The sequence below is a fragment of the Eriocheir sinensis genome, chromosome 4, assembly GCF_024679095.1.
Source record: "Eriocheir sinensis breed Jianghai 21 chromosome 4, ASM2467909v1, whole genome shotgun sequence".
In the NCBI taxonomy this organism is placed as follows: Eukaryota; Metazoa; Arthropoda; class Malacostraca; order Decapoda; family Varunidae; genus Eriocheir; species Eriocheir sinensis.
Window position 1 is genome coordinate 8,296,844 of NC_066512.1, and position 18,990 is coordinate 8,315,833.

Below are 18,990 nucleotides of genomic sequence, written 5' to 3' on the forward strand. Positions count from 1 at the left end.
AGGATGGAGGACCGGAGAGACTCAGCGGGAATCAACTTTTAGCTGAAGCCGAAATTCGGCGCCATGAAGGAAAGAGTGACAACGATGAAGAGCAAACTGTGGATCCGAGTACAACGTATGAGCCACCAAGAAAGAAATTCACAAGAAAGCAGCATGTCCCCATGATATGGAAAGAAGGGGAAGAAAAAATGAAAAGTGTGCCACTGTTTCCTGAGCCTAACTATAGCAAGTATAGAGATTTTTCTCCTATATAACTTTTTGAGCTATTTTTTGATTAATCTCTATTTCAGTTGATCATATATCAGTCAACTATTTACTGCAATTCTAAGAACTGGCCTGCACTGAATATTACAAAGGAGGAAGTCAAAATATTCCTAGGAATTCTGATTGTTTCTGGATATAATCCCTTGCCTAGCAAAGCTTTATCCTGGTCTGTTGGCAAAGATCTTCGTAATGAGGCTATATATAATGCAATGCGCAGGGACAGGTTTGACTACATAATGAGGTGTCTACATTTTAATGACAACTCTAATCTGGATGTAAATGACAAATATACAAAACTAATGCCACTCATACAACACCTGCAAAAGAAATTCATGGATAATTTCATTCCTGTGCAGGAAATTTCACATTATGAGGCTATGGTTGAGTATTTTGGCAAACATTTTTTTTTTTTTACAACAAAGGAGGCAGCTCAAGGGCACACACACACAAAAAAAACAATAATAAAAAAAAGCCCGCTACTCGTTGCTCCTAAAAAAGAAACAAAAGGAGAGGTGTCCTGATACCCTCCTCTTGAAAGAGTTCAAGTCGTAGGCAGGACGAAATACAGATGAAGGAAGATTGTTCCAGAGTTTACCAGCGTGAGGGATGAAAGAGTGAAGATGCTGGTTAACTCTTGCATAAGGGGTTTGGACAGTATAGGGATGAGCATGAGTAGAAAGTCGAGTGCAGCGGGGCCGCGGGAGGGGGGGAGGCATGCAGTTAGCAAGTTCAGAAGAGCAGTCAGCGTGGAAATATCGATAGAAGATAGAAAGAGAGGCAACATTGCGGCGGAATTTAAGAGGTAGAAGACTATCAGTATGAGGAGGAGAGCTGATGAGACGAAGAGCCTTAGCCTCCACTCTGTCCAGAAGAGCTGTGTGAGTGGAGCCCCCCCACACATGAGATGCATACTCCATACGAGGGCGGACAAGGCCCTGTATATGGACAGCAACTGTGCAGGGGAGAAGAACTGGCGGAGACGGTACAGAACGCCCAGCCTCGAGGAAGCTGATTTAGTAAGAGATGAGATATGAAGTTTCCAGTTGAGATTTTGAGTTAAGGATAGACCGAGGATGTTTAGTGTTGAGGAAGGTGATAGCTGGGTGTTGTCAAAGAATAGGGGATAGTTGTTTGGAAGATTGTGTCGAGTGGATAGGTGGAGAAACTGTGTTTTTGAGGCGTTGAAGGACACCAGGTTCTTCTTGCCCCAATCGGAAATAATAGTAAGGTCTGAGGCTAAGCGTTCTGCAGCCTCCAGCCTTGAGTCGTTAAGTTCCTGAAGGGTGGGTCTTCTATTAAAAGAAGTTGAGTAATGCAGAGTGGAATCATCGGCGTAGGAATGGATAGGACAGTTCGTTTTGGAAAGAAGATCATCAATGAACAACAGAAAAAGAGTGGGAGATAGGACAGAACCCTGTGGGACACCACTGTTAATAGATTTAGGGGAAGAACAGTGACCGTCTACCACGGCAGAAATAGAACGGTCAGAAAGGAAACTGGAGATAAAGGTACAGAGAGAAGGATAGAAACCGTAGGAGGGTAGTTTAGAAAGCAAAGATTTGTGCCAGACCCTATCAAAAGCTTTTGATATGTCCAGCGCAATAGCAAAAGTTTCACCGAAACGGCTAAGAGAGGATGACCAAGAGTCAGTTAAGAAGGCTAGGAGATCACCAGTAGAACGCCCCTTGCGGAACCCATACTGGCGATCAGATAGAAGGTCAGATAACAGTAAACAATCTATTCGTAATAAACCTATTAGATTTGGATACAAAATTTGGTGCCAAAACACTGGACCAGGCTATCTTATCTCATCTGAGCCATATCAAGAAAAATCACACAAATACAATGAAGAACTTCAGCACAAGGTTGGAAAAGCAGATGCAACACTTTTAGAACTTATTGGTGAATACAGTAATGAGAAAAAGGATTTACAATATAGTTTCTACTTTGATAACTATTTCACTACGGTACCACTCCTATTTGAACTAATAGAGAGAGGCTACAACGGAACTGGAACAATCAGAGCCAATAATATAGGAAGAAAGTGTCCTTTACTCCAAACAAAAGCAATGGATAAACTTAAGAGAGGTTACTTCATGACTGTTACAGCAACTGTCGGGAACAAATCTGTTGTATTATCTCGTTGGAAAGGTAATGCTGTTGTCACTGTTGCCTCGTCTCTTTATGGTAGTGAGCCAATAGGCCTTGCTGACAGATGGAGTAGAACGGAAAAAAAGAAAATAAAAGTCAGTATTCCTCATGCAGTGAAAATGTATAATAAAGGCATGGGAGGAACTGATAGAATGGACCAGAACACAAATAAATAGAGTTTCAATTAGGGGTAAAAAATGGTGGTGGGCTTTATTCACATGGATGTTGGATGTGGCATTGCAAAATGCGTGGCAACTGTCAAGAGGACGAGGAAGCGCAATGACACAGCTACAGTTTGGCAGACATTGCTGTTTCCTATCTCTCACAGTTTGGAACTTCAGCCAAAGGAAAAGGAAGAAAACCCTCCTATGATCCGGGCCAAAATGTTGTAAGGTATGACAACATTGGACACTATGTCGAGCCTGTTCCTGATAAAAAAAAAAAGGAGATGTGCCAACAGTTGTACATCCATTGGTAGAAATCAATGTTCAAAGTGTAATGTTGGGTTGTGTGTAAAATGTTTCAAAACTTTCCACACAAAGTATATAAATGTATTGACTGAGTTATGAGCCAACTAAGAGAGAGGACAAAACATTTTTTTAATTTTTTTTTTTGGGGGGGATCACCTGTGCAGGTGTTATCTTATAAAATTATATGTGCTAGGTGCCATGTTGGGTTTTGTGATAATGATCTTAAAGAAATGTATTGACCGAGTTCTCAGCCAACAAAGAGAGAGAACAAAACTTTTTTTTCAGTTTTTTTTTTTTTTTTTTTTGGGGGGGGGGGATCACCTGTGCAGCTGTTATCTTATAAAATTATATGTGTTAGGTGCCATGTTGGGTTTTGTGATAATGATCCACACTGATACTAAAGAGAAGAAAATGTTAATTTAACAAAAAATTATGTGGTACCCATGAGAAGGAAAAATAAAATTTGCACGGGCTTTCTAACACTAAGGTGCAATAAAATCTGTGGAGATGTAATCTTATAAAATTTGCAACATTTATGTAAACTTAGTTGTGTGCATACCTTGAAATTGCTATGTAAGCAAATAATATTAAAATTTCTGGTTTTCTTAGCTTAGACTTTTTTTTGTACATGATATCTCCTAGCGTTGCCATATGGCAACACTAAATATCTGAAGAACTGTTTACATTTCAACTGTTTAATTTTCAGAAATACTTTGTAAGGTAATGCATAACCTGTACACAAAAAAATAGACAAAATTGGAAGAAAAAAAAATTCAGTTGATGGGTTAATTAAGTTCACTTGAATTAGTTCACTCTCTCTCTGGGACATAAAAAGGTGTGTGGTTTATAAGAGTTTTTAGTACAAAATTTTACGCAATAGTTACAAAGTTTATGTGAGAGGTTGCACGAAACGAAAAGCGCGGAACGGCGGAGCTAGTGCCCGATACCCGTCTTCTTGTCCGTTTCTCTTGGCGCTGCTCGCTCGTTTTATTTGCGTTGCTGGTTCGCCGGAGGGGTGTGTCTTCTGGTGATGACTGAAACTTACAACGTTCCGGTGCTGATCCTTTCTGATTTAGCGTTAACCCAGCTTCTGCTCTCACGCCCATAAGCGCCTACGTGTCAACTAACATCCTGTGGTGACACTGAGCTTGTGTTTCGACACATAGACACATTCATACATTCGTATGTACAAGATAATATATACATTACAAGTGTATCAGGACACCTCTCCTCCCGAAATTGACCTATCTTTCGGCCACTCCTCTGAACGCTTTTTATAAGAGCTGCGAGTAGCAGGCTTTTTCTTTCATTATTGTTTCCTTTATTTTTGCCCTTGAGCTGTTTCCTCTGCTGTAATACACACCCACACCCACACCCACACACACACACATATATATATATATATATATATATATATATATATATATATATATATATATATATATATAACTACACTAAAATTGCTTGAAACCGACAACCTCATAGTCAGTGCCGAAGTAGAGGAAACAAACCTACTTAAAAATTACTTTGATTTCTCACAAATACATAAATAAATAAACTAGGCAACCACCACGAAATAACGAACTAACCAAATCCCTCCTCTCCCTATACCCTCTCGCACCTTGCCAAGCTGACTGGCAAGTGTCTGTCCCCACACATTCCAATACATGCGCACAGCTTCACGTCACTTCCCCGAAGCTGTAGAATTCTGGTGTTTGTTCTCTTTTTGGCGTTTAAATATTTTGTTTATAGAAATAAAAAAGACATGCCTTCGACTCTGATTAAGGGACCAATTTGCAACGACCGGTTTACCAAACCGTATTTTGCCAGGGGTTGCTTCCAGTATGACGCCAAGGACGGTCTCAAGGTCATTAGGCACTGTACAATGAAAAAAAAAAAAAAAGAGTATTGGACTTCGAGAGATTTAGCGACGAACTTAAAAATGAAAATAAACTTTTATGGGAGATCCTGACGGCCTTTCCTTCACTCCTCACACCACACAACTTATCACCTCTACTCTCAGATCTTCTTCGCCAAACCTCTGTCACATAGCCCAGAACGCCCCTCTCCTTCCTCTTCCTCTTCCTCTTCCTGACCTCCTCAGTCACTCCTGACCTCCTCAGTCACTCTTGACCTTCTCAAAGTTGACCTTGCCGCTCCGGCACCCAACCCTGCTCTACGCACCTTGTTTTGTGAACCGGCGCCTTGTTTTGTGAATCGAATCCCTGTGTGTTACATTTTAACGTCACTACCTCCGAAGTCGGTTCATACACGTTTTAATTAACCGTAACGTAAATAGGCACGTACGCCTTCTCAGAGATCGAACGATTAATTTTGCTTGTTTTCTTGTCTTAATTAGTACCATTCAACGTAATGAACATATAACTCAGTGCTGTGACGCGTCTAAGTAGTATTTGAAGTGTTGCGAGGATTATTTTACTATCTATAGTGCGACCTACACGTGCTACAGCTACGAGCGGATAAGTTACATATCAACTATTTGTGTCTTTCTGTCTGTCCTCAGTAGTATTACATTTACACAACCTAACACTGCACCCAGTGAACGACAGTGAGTTCCTTGTGTGTAACTAACGTAGAGATTGTGTCACTAACGTGGAGATATATAGCTTGACCCGTACCAGCAGAGAAAACACGCGTGGGCCCGAGAGGTGGCACTCCTTAAACTCACGCTAAGACTCAAGCCATCCGTTTAAACGCAAACCTCGCTTCCTTTGAAAAAAAAAACTATTCACAACTTTTGCAACACAGCGTTACTGTGTCATCATCAGAGCCTGTACCCGCCTCCACCCTCCGTACTCCTTCCACCTACCACCCTATCCCATCCACCTCCCTCCCTACCTCCTCCTCCTCCTCCCTCCCTACATGCTTACAAGTAGACCTCACCAACACTCCATCTTCCGACACCTCTACCCTCTCTGCTCCCCCTTCCTCCAACACCACCGGCACCCTCGACTCCTCTCCTATCCTCACCACCACCACTCCATCTTCCCCTTCCACCTCCAATACGATCTCCACCTCTTCCTTCACTTCTGATACCACATCGAACACATCCCTCCACACCTCATTATCCACCCTTCCCCAACCACCCACTACTTTCACTGCTACCACTTCCAAACCCACCCGCTACCACGCTCCATCTGGTACCTCACGCCCTTCCAAAAGAACTCAGACCATTCTCCCAGCTGTCATTAGTATGAACCAGACGCTATTTCCTGGCATGGACAAACAGACTACTAGAGTCAATTTAGTAGGCGGCAGCATGGTCAGGGGCCAACTTAAGGAATTTTGCGGCCGTAATACATCGACACGGAACTTGACGGAAGCGTTTCTGTGTACCTGGAGCCGGACTGGAGGATATTAAATCAGCTGTCGATGCTGTTTCAGTAAGCGCAAAGGAAGACACAGCGTATCTGATCCATGCGGGAACTAACGACGTTCAGTCAACTCGACCTCAGGACCTGCTGTCAAAATATCGTCAAGTCATTCGGAAATACAAGACAAAGTCCCCTCACATCATGGTCTCTGGGATTCTACCGAGAGTCAATACGTTCGCCGGGTTTAACAGCAATGCGTACAGCGTCAACATTAGTCTAAAGCAGTTAGGTAACGATGAAGGCGTAGCGTTCACTAACACCTGACATCACTTCAAAGAGCGCCCAGACCTGTTTCTCGATGATGGCCTCCACCTGAACGAGGTTGGTTCGGCACGGCTTGGAAGGCTCCTGAATGAGGCAGTTGAAAGCTTTTTGAAAAGCTATCCAAAAAACTTCAAGCGAGGGTGGGGCAAAGGCAGCCCTTGATCGACCAACCCGTAGCGTCAGTGCAGCTTACAAGAAATTGTGTAACCAGCGACGCATCCGACAAGCAAACTGATACAACTCGTGTTTTGTACACAAATGCACGTAGTTTATTATCCAAAAAGGACGAAATTAGGGCGCATATTGCAACGGAGAAACCAGATGTGGTAGCCATCACAGAGACTTGGGCCAACTTTCCACATCTAATATCCGAAATGTCATTCCTTGGGTACCAAAGCTTCCACAAAAATAGAATGCTAAAAAAAGGAGAAGGAGTAATTTGCTACGTAAAAAGTACGCTCCCTGCCATAAAAGTAGACAAACAGGACGCAGAGAAATACAATTTGGTCTATATGTGGAAATAACCACAAATAATCAGAAACTAACACTTGCAACCGTATACAGGCCCCCAAAACAACAGGCAACCGACGACACTGCCCAGTACGAAGATATTCACTCTCTAACACAAAGCAAAAAAGCAATTATAATTGGGGACTTTAATTGCCCTAACGTTGACTGGGGACTGTTGACTGGAGATCAAGAGGGTAACAGGCTAATAGAAATGGTGGAGGATTCGTTCCTCTCAAGTTGTAACTCAACCGACAAGAGAAAACAATCAATGGATCTGGTATTAGTAAGCGACCCCGACCTCATTCCCGATTGTGAAGTTTGTGAGAAACTTAATGGTTGCGATCACCACATAATCCGTTTTAATGTCAACGTAAGTCAAAAACTCGAAGATAATCCGTCAGTGATACCAGATTACAAAAAAGCAAATTTCCACTTAGCGCGTGAGCTGCCCCCCGTCTCCCCCTTGCGACCTGGGCCCAACATAACCTCACCGACAATACAATCGACAACGTGTGGAACGTCTTCAAAGATAAGATCCAGGAGGTAGAGAAGGCTACAGTGCCTACGAAATCCAGGCGAGTAAATGGTACCGTAGATCCACCGTGGGTGACCAGAGAAATAAAATGGGCAGTAAACTTTAAAAAAAAAAAATTATAACCTAGTGAAAGAAAATGACTCGGCCGAAGCCCGTACACAGTATCACAACAGCCTCAGAGCTTGTACCCTTATTCAGAGTAGTAAACGCAACTATGAAAAGCAAATAGCTCGCGAAATCAAGACCAACTCCAAAAAACTTCATCACATACATCAGATCGAAAAAGAAAATAAAATCCAATATTGGTCCCCGGACAGATGAGGCTGGATCTGTAACCCAGGACAGTAAATAGATGGCCAGAATCCTCAACAGTAACTTTGCATCCGTATTTACAATGGATAAATATGTGATTATAGTGACAACACAATGCCGGGGAAGTGTTCCGTGCCTCTCTGCAGAGGAAATTATGTTAGTGATTCTCGTGTTAGTGTCTTCTGAGACATCTCCTTCCCGAAAAATCCAGAGCTGTTGGCCCCATGGGTCCGGGCGGTCCAATCACCGCCAAGAAACTTGTCCCCACAATCCATACCAAAGTAAGTATATCAAATTATTCGTATATGTTATATGTATCTTTCTCTGTCCGGCTACACTATGGATTTCATCAGGCTACTTTTGTTGTAACTCACAAGACATTGGAGAAGTATTGGAATCTAATTGTTATTATCAATGTGGCGGGAAGCTGATGAAAACAATGGCTCTCCAGTATTTTCTTATACTCGGAAGGAGGATGGCTATTTTTTTATGGCATTACTCTTATGAATATTGTTACTAAGGTCCTGATAAAATTCAAGCATCAGCTTTCTAACAAAAAAAAAACAAAAAAAAACTAGCTAGAAATAAAAGACACCCACATTTTCATTGAGTTACCCAGCCATATATATATATATATATATATATATATATATATATATATATATATATATATATATATATATATATATATATATATATATATATATATATATATATATATATATATATATATATATATATATATATATATATATATATATATATATATATATATATATATATATATATATATATATATATATATATATATATATATATATATATATATATATATATATATATATATATATATATATATATATATATATATATATATATATATATATATATATATATATATATATATATATATATATATATATATATATATATATATATATATATATATATATATATATATATATATATATATATATATATATATATATATATATATATATATATATGTATATTATATGATTCAGTTGTATTACATAAATATCTACATTTCCTTCTACCTTACAGGTGTGTGAACTTCACTTTCATCCGGAGGAAATCGAACGTGTTATTATTATTATTATTATTATTATTATTATTATTATTAGTAGTAGTAGTAGTAGTAGTAGTAGTAGTAGTAGTAGTAGTAGTAGTAGTAGTAACTAATGGATGGAGGCCATATAAAGAAAAGTAGTAGTAGTAGTAGCAGTGGTAATAATAGTGGTTGTGGTGGTAGCAGTAGTAGTAGTAGTAGTAATTTTGTTATAATCAGTACTATTATCTGATATAGTAGTAATATTAGCAGTGACAGTGGTTGCAATAATGATTGTAATAGTAGTAGAAATTGTAGTAGGAGTAGGAGCATTCTTGTTTGTTATTATTATTATTATTATTATTATTATTATTATTATTATTATTATTATTATTATTATTATTATTATTATTATAAATATTATGATTATTATTATTATTATTTAATATTTTTTATGGGCATTGGTTTTGATAGTGATGCTTTTTGTTTTCTTCTTCTGCTTATTATTATTATTATTATTATTATTATTATTATTATTATTATTATTATTATTATTATTATTATTATTATTATTATTATTATTATTATTATTATTATTATTATTATTATTAATGTAATTGTAATATTATGTATTAGTATCATTGAGAGTGTCAGTATCATTACCACATATTTTAGTTACATATTTCCTGTAATAAGTTATTATTATAGCAATTCTTATGACAAATGTTATTAATGCTACACTAATTATTGTTGTTATTATTATTATTATTATTATTATTATTATTGTTATTGTTATTATTAATAATAATATTATTATTAATATTGATTTCATTATTATTATTATTATTATTATTATTATTATTATTATTATTATTATTATTATTATTATTAACATCATTAGTAATAACATATTGGGTCGCATTTTGGTCTGTTTAGATTACTTTCTGTTACTGTCATTGCCACTTTCCTTCTACCTCGTATTATCTATAATAAAAGTAGTATCACAACTCTAATATGTTTTACTACCAATGCTAATATTTTTACAATGAAGGAGGTCATTTAAAGCTAAATTAATAATTAACACTGCTGGTGCTGCTCCTGGAAATAATATTCGAGAATAAGCTACAGTGGACGTGTAACAGAACTGGATGGAGAGACCTTATTTTTTATTATTTTATGTGTGTGTGTGTGTGTGTGTGTGTGTGTGTGTGTGAGAGAGAGAGAGAGAGAGAGAGAGAGAGAGAGAGAGAGAGAGAGAGAGAGAGAGAGAGAGTTTGTGGAGGTGTTAGCAGCGCGGAGAGCGTAGAGGGACCGCCCGCCTCGCTGACGTCAAGACTCCTATGCACAGGCCTTCCCCTTTTAGAAGGCCTTGGTTGACACGGCAACTCTGCAAGGGTTGAAAATCATGATACAACCCTAAAGTCTTCAACAAAATTTATTTAAAAAACTTTTGCAGATTCATATTAGATCAAATACCTTTTACTATAATTCCTGGATCATTTATTACTATATTAATGAGAGAAATGCAGAATCGACGCATAAAATATGCGAAGGGGCTGACGAAGATGTGCCTATCTCGACTCCTTGCCAGATTCCAACAATTTCGCCCCTCAACACCTTTCCTTCGCTTACGGAGAGGGCCCCTCGAAGATTATGGTATGAGAAATTGGCCGAAGAGCTTCTATAGTCGAGGAGGCTGCTTTATGGTACGGCCGTTTGACTCCACTCTGTCAAGGAGAGCTGTGTGAGTGGAGCCCCCCCACACATGAGATGCATACCCGCTGCTTTCTCTTCTTCCCTGTTCTCTTTCATTCATTTTTATGTTTGTTACTCTCCCTCCAAAACCCTTTCTTTCTTCTTATACTATCTCCTCCTCCTCTTCTTTCCTGTAGCATTCCCTCTGTCTAGGATCCTTCCCCTTGGCCTTGATCATCCCTTATTAAGAGCAGGGCGAGAGGGGAATGCGGACACAATTGGCAATCGTCAGACGCCAATTGTGTCTGACAAGTATCCTCGGGTTTCGCTTTTTCTCATGTAACTTCCTTCGCGACCTTGTGTGTGTGTGTGTGTGTGTGTGTGTGTGTGTGTGTGTGTGTGTGTGTGCGCGCACGCGCACTTATATTTGACCCATCTCTCTCTTTTTTTATTTTTTTTACGTCCCACCCTATAGCGCCGATAGGCTTTCTTGAGAGGCCTGGATAGTAGTCGGCCCCAGCCCATCATGGCGCAGGCAAGTTTTTTTATATTTTATTGTGGCGCCATGTTTTTTATATAGTGTCGCCATTTCACGAACACGAACGAAAAAACACATTTAGAGGTACAATAGTTAATTTGTAAATAACTTGTTTCTTTGTCTTGCTCTCATAACCCCCCCCCACACACACCCCGACGCACACACATTCACACACACACACACACATCTCCTGCACCCGTTCAGCCCGGCAACCCCAAAAAATTAATGTACCTTTACATAAACAAAACAAAACATTTAGGCACACCTGCACCACTGCCACTACCACTAGCATCTCCACCACCACAAACAAACACTGCTACAAACAAAATAAATCTAATAATTGGAGAAATATTTTCGTAACAGGAAAACTTTAGTCACTTGTTCACGTCTTTAGCTTATGTTGGACAGCAGCAGCAGCAGCAGCGGCGGAGGCGGCAACAGAGTGAGGTGGTATAGTGGTAAAGAGACCAGCTTCGGGGATAGTAGAAAGGGAAAGGGAAAAAGGAGAAAGTGGGTGGGAAAGAGGGGAAAAGGAGAAAAAAGAATACCGAAGGGAAAAGGAGAAAGACAAGAGTGAAATGTAAAGCTAAACAGGAAAACACATGCATTTGTGGATTATATGTGAAATAATTCTTTGGAGATTAGGAAAAGCAGGATTGAAAGAGGATGAAATAAATGAAGGAACGAACGAACGAATAAAAAGAGAATGGGAAGAAGGACAAAAGAAAAAGTGAAGCAAAAGGTTGAACAGAAAAAAAACAATAGCGGAGGAAATGTAAGAAGGAAGTAGAATTGTGCAGAGACAGTTTTGACATGTTGCGTTAGACATATCAAAAGCCTTTGATAGGGTCTGGCACAAATCCTTGCTTTCCAAACTACCCTCCTACGGTTTCTATCCTTCTATCTGTACCTTTATCTCCAGTCTCCTCTCTGATCGATCTATCACTGCTGTAGTAGACGGTCACTGTTCTTCCCCTAAACCTATCAACAGTGGTGTCCCGCAGGGCTCAGTCCAATCCCCCACTCTCTTTCTGTTGTTCATTGATGATCTTCTTTCCAAAACGAGCAGTCCTATCCATTCTAACGCCGATGACTCTTCTCTGCATTACTCAACTTCTTTTGACAGAAAGCCAAATCAACAGAAACTATACGATTCCAGGCTGGAGGCTGCAGAACGCTTAACCTCAGACCTTACTATCAATTCCGATTGGGCCAAGAAGAACCTGTTGTCCATTAACGCCTCAAAAGCTCAATTTCTTCACCTATCAACTCGACACAATCTTCTAAACACCTATTCCCTACTCTTCGACAACACTCAGCTGTCACCTTCTCATACACTAAACATCATCGGTCTATTCTTAACTCAAAATCTCAACTGGAAACTCCATATCTCCTCTCACTAAATCAGCTTCCTCGAGGTTGGGCGTTTTGTATCGTCTCCGCCAGTTCTTCTCCCCCGCACAAATGCTGTCCATATTCAGGGGCCTTGTCCGCCCTCATATGGAGTATGCATCACATGTGTGGGGGGCTCCACTCACACAACTCTCTTGGACAGATTAGAGTCAAAAGTTATTCGTCTCATCAACTCCCCTCCTCTTACCGACAGTCATCTATCTCTTAAATTCCGTCGCCATGTTACCTCTCTTTTTATCTTCTATCGATAGTTTCATGCCGACTGCTCTTCTGAACTTGATAACTGCATACCTTCCCCCCTCCCTAGGCCCCGCTGCACTCGACTTTCTACTTTAGCTCATCCCTATAATGTCCAAACCCCTTATGCAAGAGTTATCCAGCATCTTCACTCTTTCATCCCTTACACTGGTAAACTCTGGAACAGCCTTCCTTCGTCTGTATTTCCTCTTGCCTATGACTTGACCTCTTTCAAGAAGAGTGTATTAAGACACCTCTCCACCCGAAATTGACCTCTCTTTTGGCCACTCTTTACTTTTGCCTGTTGTGGGAGCGGTGAGTAGCGGGCTTTTTTTTTTTTTACACTTTTTGTTGCCCTTGAGCCGTCTCTTTTTTTTGTAAAAAAAAAAAAGGGGAGAGAAAGCCAGACAAGAAGCAGAACGGCGTGTCGAGAGCCAATAACCAAAACAGTAAACAGAGGAAACTTAAAGGAAGTGCAGATGAAAGAAGAAAGTTAACGTAATGAGAAGGAAAGATAAAGAATTGAATAAATATATATGAGAGGAAAGGTGAGAGGAACAAGTGACGAGATACATGAAGAGGATGGAGAGAAAAAAAAAGATAAGCGAGAAGAGTAGGAAGGGATCGAAGTGGAAATAAAGGAAATAATAAAGTGTGTGTGTGTGTGTGTGTGTGTGTGTGTGTGTGTGTGTGTGTGTGTGTGTGTGTGTGTGTGTGTGTGTGTGTGTGTGTGTGTGTGTATGAATCGAATTGAATTGAATTGAATTTATTAATTAAGCTCTGGCTTTATAAAAGAGTATGGAGCACAGCTCCTCCAAAAGAAAAAATAACACAGTATGTTGTTCATGCAAGTAAATGTCTGGTTATATAACTAACGAAAACAAACACAATAATAATTAAACACATATACAAAAAAATAATTGAAGGAGAATAATGACTGTCAACACCTGGCACTCATCTAAACATACTTCGTGCTGGCCTCAAGAATATAGCTATTTTTTCATAACATTAACATTGGTGTTTTGCATCAGTGATATATAATTGAAATGTGATGGCATGTGTGTATAATAGTTTGATATGTACATATCACGCAACTTTACATTTCCCACAACACCAGCATCACATTAATTACCAAGCCGATCTTCTCTATTTACACCTTGATACCTGCCAGCATTAACAGGCAATCTGTTATTACAAGTTCTTAATCTCGTCACCATTATTCGGTTGCTCTTCTGTTATCTTGAAATATACCACTACATGCCATAATGCAACTTAAACATTTTGTAGTTACTACATAGAGATTTTGTTACTATGTTGTCGTGCCAAGTTGCAATCCACTGATCTTTCAATCTCGATTCCACAGCTTTTTTAACCTATGTTGTATTGGAAACATATTGAGACAACCATAACCCTGACACACCACACTCATTACAAATGTTTTTAATACAGGCTAACCATGGAGAAGTATATATCCTTAACCTATCAAAATGTAACAAGCAGTGATACATTACATAACAAAATTTTGTGTCTTTACCTAAAATAATTTTAGACCAATATCCCATCATTCTGCTCTTTTTATGTATGTCAAGTGGAAATACTCCCATTTCACCATATATCATGTCATTGCTAGTATTACCAATGCCTGTTTTAAAATTTTCATATGCGAAGACTCTAACTCTCTAACTCTATAAAATCTCCAAATCTCTGAAGCATAGGTCAGTATGAGCAACACCGTAGTATTAAATAGTTGAATTTGCATGTCAGCTGGCAAGTCAAATTTCCAACACTTACCTATCAGTGAATACATTGCTGGTGTTGCCTGTACTTTAAGCTCCAGCTCGCCTTTGCGGAACCTGCCATTGTAATCAAATAACACACCAAGATACTTATAGTCTTCCACTACTTCAATGTTTTCACCTCCAAATTCAAATTTATAGTTATCTATGTTGGCTCTTCCCCTACTACACTAGACGATTTTTGTTTTGTTGCAGTTAAGTTGTAGTCACCATTGATTACAATACAAATTCAAAGCAGTCAAGGCTTGCTACATTCCCTAATCATAATCACACAAAATGATTGTATCATCTGCATACATTTATACCAGATGTTTTAGGTATGATTTTAAGAAATCATCACCAAAATCTACATAATTACAATTAAATTCAAGCAATTTACTTTCAATATCGTTAATAAAAAAATTAAAAAATGGCGACAAATTTTGCCCTTGCCTTACCCCTACATTACACACAAAGGTCAAGGTGTGTGTGTGTGTGTGTGTGTGTGTGTGTGTGTGTGTGTGTGTGTGTGTGTGTGTGTGTGTGTGTGTGTGAAAGACGAAGACGAACACAGCAGATTGCTACTGTTAACTCTATCCTTTATCCATTCTCATTCTCAACCAGACCCTCTCTTTTCCTTCCTCCCTTCAACCTTCCCTACGGCCTTCCCATACTCTTTTTCCTTAGCAGCCACTACTTCCAAGGTTGTCCGTGTTCCTTCTTCTTCTTTCCTCTCTTATTCTCCTTCCTCCGCAAGTATTTATTTCCCTCTTCAAGGTCCTCCATCAGTTCTCCCTTCTCTCTTCACTTTGCTAACATCCCCTCCTTCGCCAGTCAATTTAAACATCTCATTCTTTAACAAGCTAATTTGAAGTTCCTAACCCTTCCCTTGTTCTCCTATGCTCTTCTCTCTATACTTCGGTACCGGTCTCCATTCGCCCTTCCTTCACACCTTTTTTTCCCTCTTTTCATCTTTCTTGAAGTCTTTCCTGCACTTTCTCTTCCAGCCAACCAAACACTCAAGGCTTCTCTTCTGTACCAGTAGGGCTTCTCTCCCCTAAACCAAACTTCATGCTACCCTGGTTTCCTCCTCTTCTGAGCCAGACTCCTCCTCCTCCTCCTCCTCTCTCTCCGGGCCCCGATAATTTATCTCCTCGCGTGTTGAGAGAATGTAGTCAACAGCTAGAATTACCCATAACATTAATATTCAACAAGTCATTAGCACAGGCCACTGTGCCTCTCGAGTGGAAAAAGGCCAATATTACCCCGATCTTTAAAAAAGGAGACAAAAAACAAGCCAGTAATTATCGTCCTATCAGCCTTACGTCTGTCCTCATTAAACTATTCGAAAAAGTAATCAGGGATAAAATTATCACTTTCCTTGAAACAAATGATTTGATAACTGATAGTCAGCATGGATTTCGTAGTAATCGGTCTTGCCTTACCAACCTATTAACCTTTTTCAACGATGTTTATACATATTGGGACGCCCGAAGCCCATATGACGTAATTTACTTTGATTTTCAGAAAGCGTTTGATAAAGTTCCTCACGTTAGGCTTATTTCAAAACTGCGTTCCCACGGTATTAACGACCATCTATGTGCGTGGATTCATGACTGGCTCACCAACAGAGAACAACGTGTAGTTCTTAATTTGGAAGCATCGGATTGGCAACCCGTCACCAGTGGCGTGCCCCAAGGTTCGGTCCTGGGGCCAACACTATTCATAATTTACGTGAACGACTTAGAAACTGATATCCTATCAAAAGTAGCCAAATTCGCGGACGACACCAAATTAGGAGGTACGGTAATGAACAGTCAAAGTTGCGAGAACATTCAATCAGACTTAATAAGACTTGCCGACTGGAGCGAAAAATGGCAAATGAGTTTTAACGTAGATAAATGTAAAGTAATGCACATAGGTGAAAAAATTCCTAACTTTAAATATCAGATTCAAGGACATGAGCTCAGCGAAGTAAAACAAGAAAAAGATCTTGGTGTCATTATCAGTAACATTCTTAAAATGAGTGATCAATGTTCTGCAGCGAGTAAAAAAGCCAATATGATGTTGCGATTAATCTCAAGAAACTTTGATTATAAATCACCTGAACTTATGAAGAGATTATATTTAGCATTTGCATACCTGGGCACTTCCGCACCTCGGTCCGGACCTCCGCTCCTCCGCACCTGCGGACTGCCAAACGAGGTGCGGAAGCCCGGAAGTGCGGAACGTTTTCAAAAGTGCGGAAGTAACAGGTGCGGACAGGCGAAATTTTGGGTCCAGACTTCCGCACCTGAGATTTTCAAAGATAAAAAAACGAAGACGACAAACAGTCCGCGGCATTACTTTCGCGCGTTTTGGCGGGCTATGTGCTACCAGCTGATCACTGTGTCAATTTTCTTTTTCTTTTCAGAATCTTTTGACATTTAGTGATTCACTGCGATTGTTTAGTGTTTAGTGTTTACAAATAAACATGGACAGATACGTGAAAAGAGGTGATAGCGACAGGAGCAGGAGTGTGTCAGGGGATAGTAGCGTCAATAGCGTGAGCTACAGAACCAGCACGCCTGCACCGTCAGCCTCAGAACCCCTTTTTGCTGGCGACGTCAGACATTTCGTCTGTGTCTGGTGAGCTGGACCCTTCCAGTGTAATGCCAGAATTTAATTAAGAATGGGAAAATGTAAATTAGGGAGGAATAAGCCGTTACCGCATAGAACATTCCAGACTCGCGCTTGAGAGGCCCACCCCATTTGAAGGTAAATATCTCTCTCTCTCTCTCTCTCTCTCTCTCTCCTCTCTCTCTCTCTCTCTCTCCTCTCTCTCTCTCTCTCTCTCTCTCTCTCTCTATATATATATATATATATATATGAAGCTTGATGTATTATTGCCTTGTACTATTTTGTTTTATTTTTGAGGTGCGGACTAGTTTTTTCAGGCGCGCTTTAATAGTTTTGCGTACAGTAGCGGAGGTGCGGAGGTCCGGTAGCGGACCGAGCGAAAAAATTTTAGGCGCGGAAGTACAGGTGCGGACTACCTGCGTCCGAAGTGCGGAGGAGCGGTAGCGGACTACCCCAAATCCAGTAACGCGCCCAGCTCTGAGCTGCTTTTTGTAAGACCACACCTAGAGTACGCCGTTCAGTTCTGGTCACCGAACTATATCAAAGATCAAGTTTTGCTAGAAAACAAACAGCGACGAGCGACCAAACAAATTCCAGCGCTCCGAAACTTGCCATATGACGAGCGTTTAAAGCGTTTATATATGTTTTTCCTAAAAAAGCGAAGGATAAGAGGAGACTTAATTGAAGTGTTCAAAATCCTTAATGGATTCGACAATATTAACCCGGGTAGTCTATTTCAGAGAGACACCAACACAAGAACACGCAGCAACGGTATGAAGTTAAAGGGAAATCAATGTAACACATTGGTGTGCAGAAGTTTTTTCAATAACAGAGTCGTCGATCACTGGAATGGACTCCCACCGTCAGTAGTTAGCCCACAGAGTATCAATAGCTTTAAGTCTTCTTTGGATAAGTACTTCAGGGATATAAGATTATACTGACCCTTTGTCGCACGTTTTCAGACAGATTGCAGCAAGACCTCGACCTAAATTCATATTATTCTCCCCCACAACCTAGATTGCAAGTAGCGAAAGTCAACAATAAAGTAAAGCAACAGTTAATGTCCGCATGACAGGTGGAGTGATGTGTGGGTGCAGTAAGGTGACAGGTTACTGGTGCAGTGCCTAGTACCGCCGGTAAAACGAGGATCAAGCCTCCACCTGTGCCCCTGAAAGTACACCTCACCCATCGTGAGTATTAGGGGGGGATTCTGGGGCTGCCCTGTGTAGGCCACTCGGCCTCATCCAGCCTCCCTGTATTTCTATGTTCTTATGTTTTTATGTAAAGAAGTAATTTTCCCCCACAGCTTAGGTTACCAGTAGTGTAAGTTAAGGGTAGTAATTTCCTCTTATTTCTCTCTTTACTGTAAAATTTCCATGGCCCATTCTTCCTTAAAGGTACATAGTGTTCTCTTCTAACTATTTCCTGCCAGCACGTTGCCGGAGGGAGAGGTGGGTTGGGAGGAGCCTTCATCTATTCTGTCCTGTCCTACCACACGTAGATTACTAGTAGTAGCGGTAGTAAACAAACACCCTCGTCATAGACCGATAGGTCTTCTGGTGTCTGTTCTTCCTATGTATTCCTATGTATTCCTCCTCCTCCTCCTCCTCCTCCTCCTTTTCCTCCTCCTCCTTCTCCTCCTCCCCTTTCCCTTCCCTTTTTTTCTGTCTAAAACTTGTTGCCTTATTTTCTTTTTCTTTCACGCGTTGTTTGCTTCCTTTCTTCAATATGTTTTTTCCATTC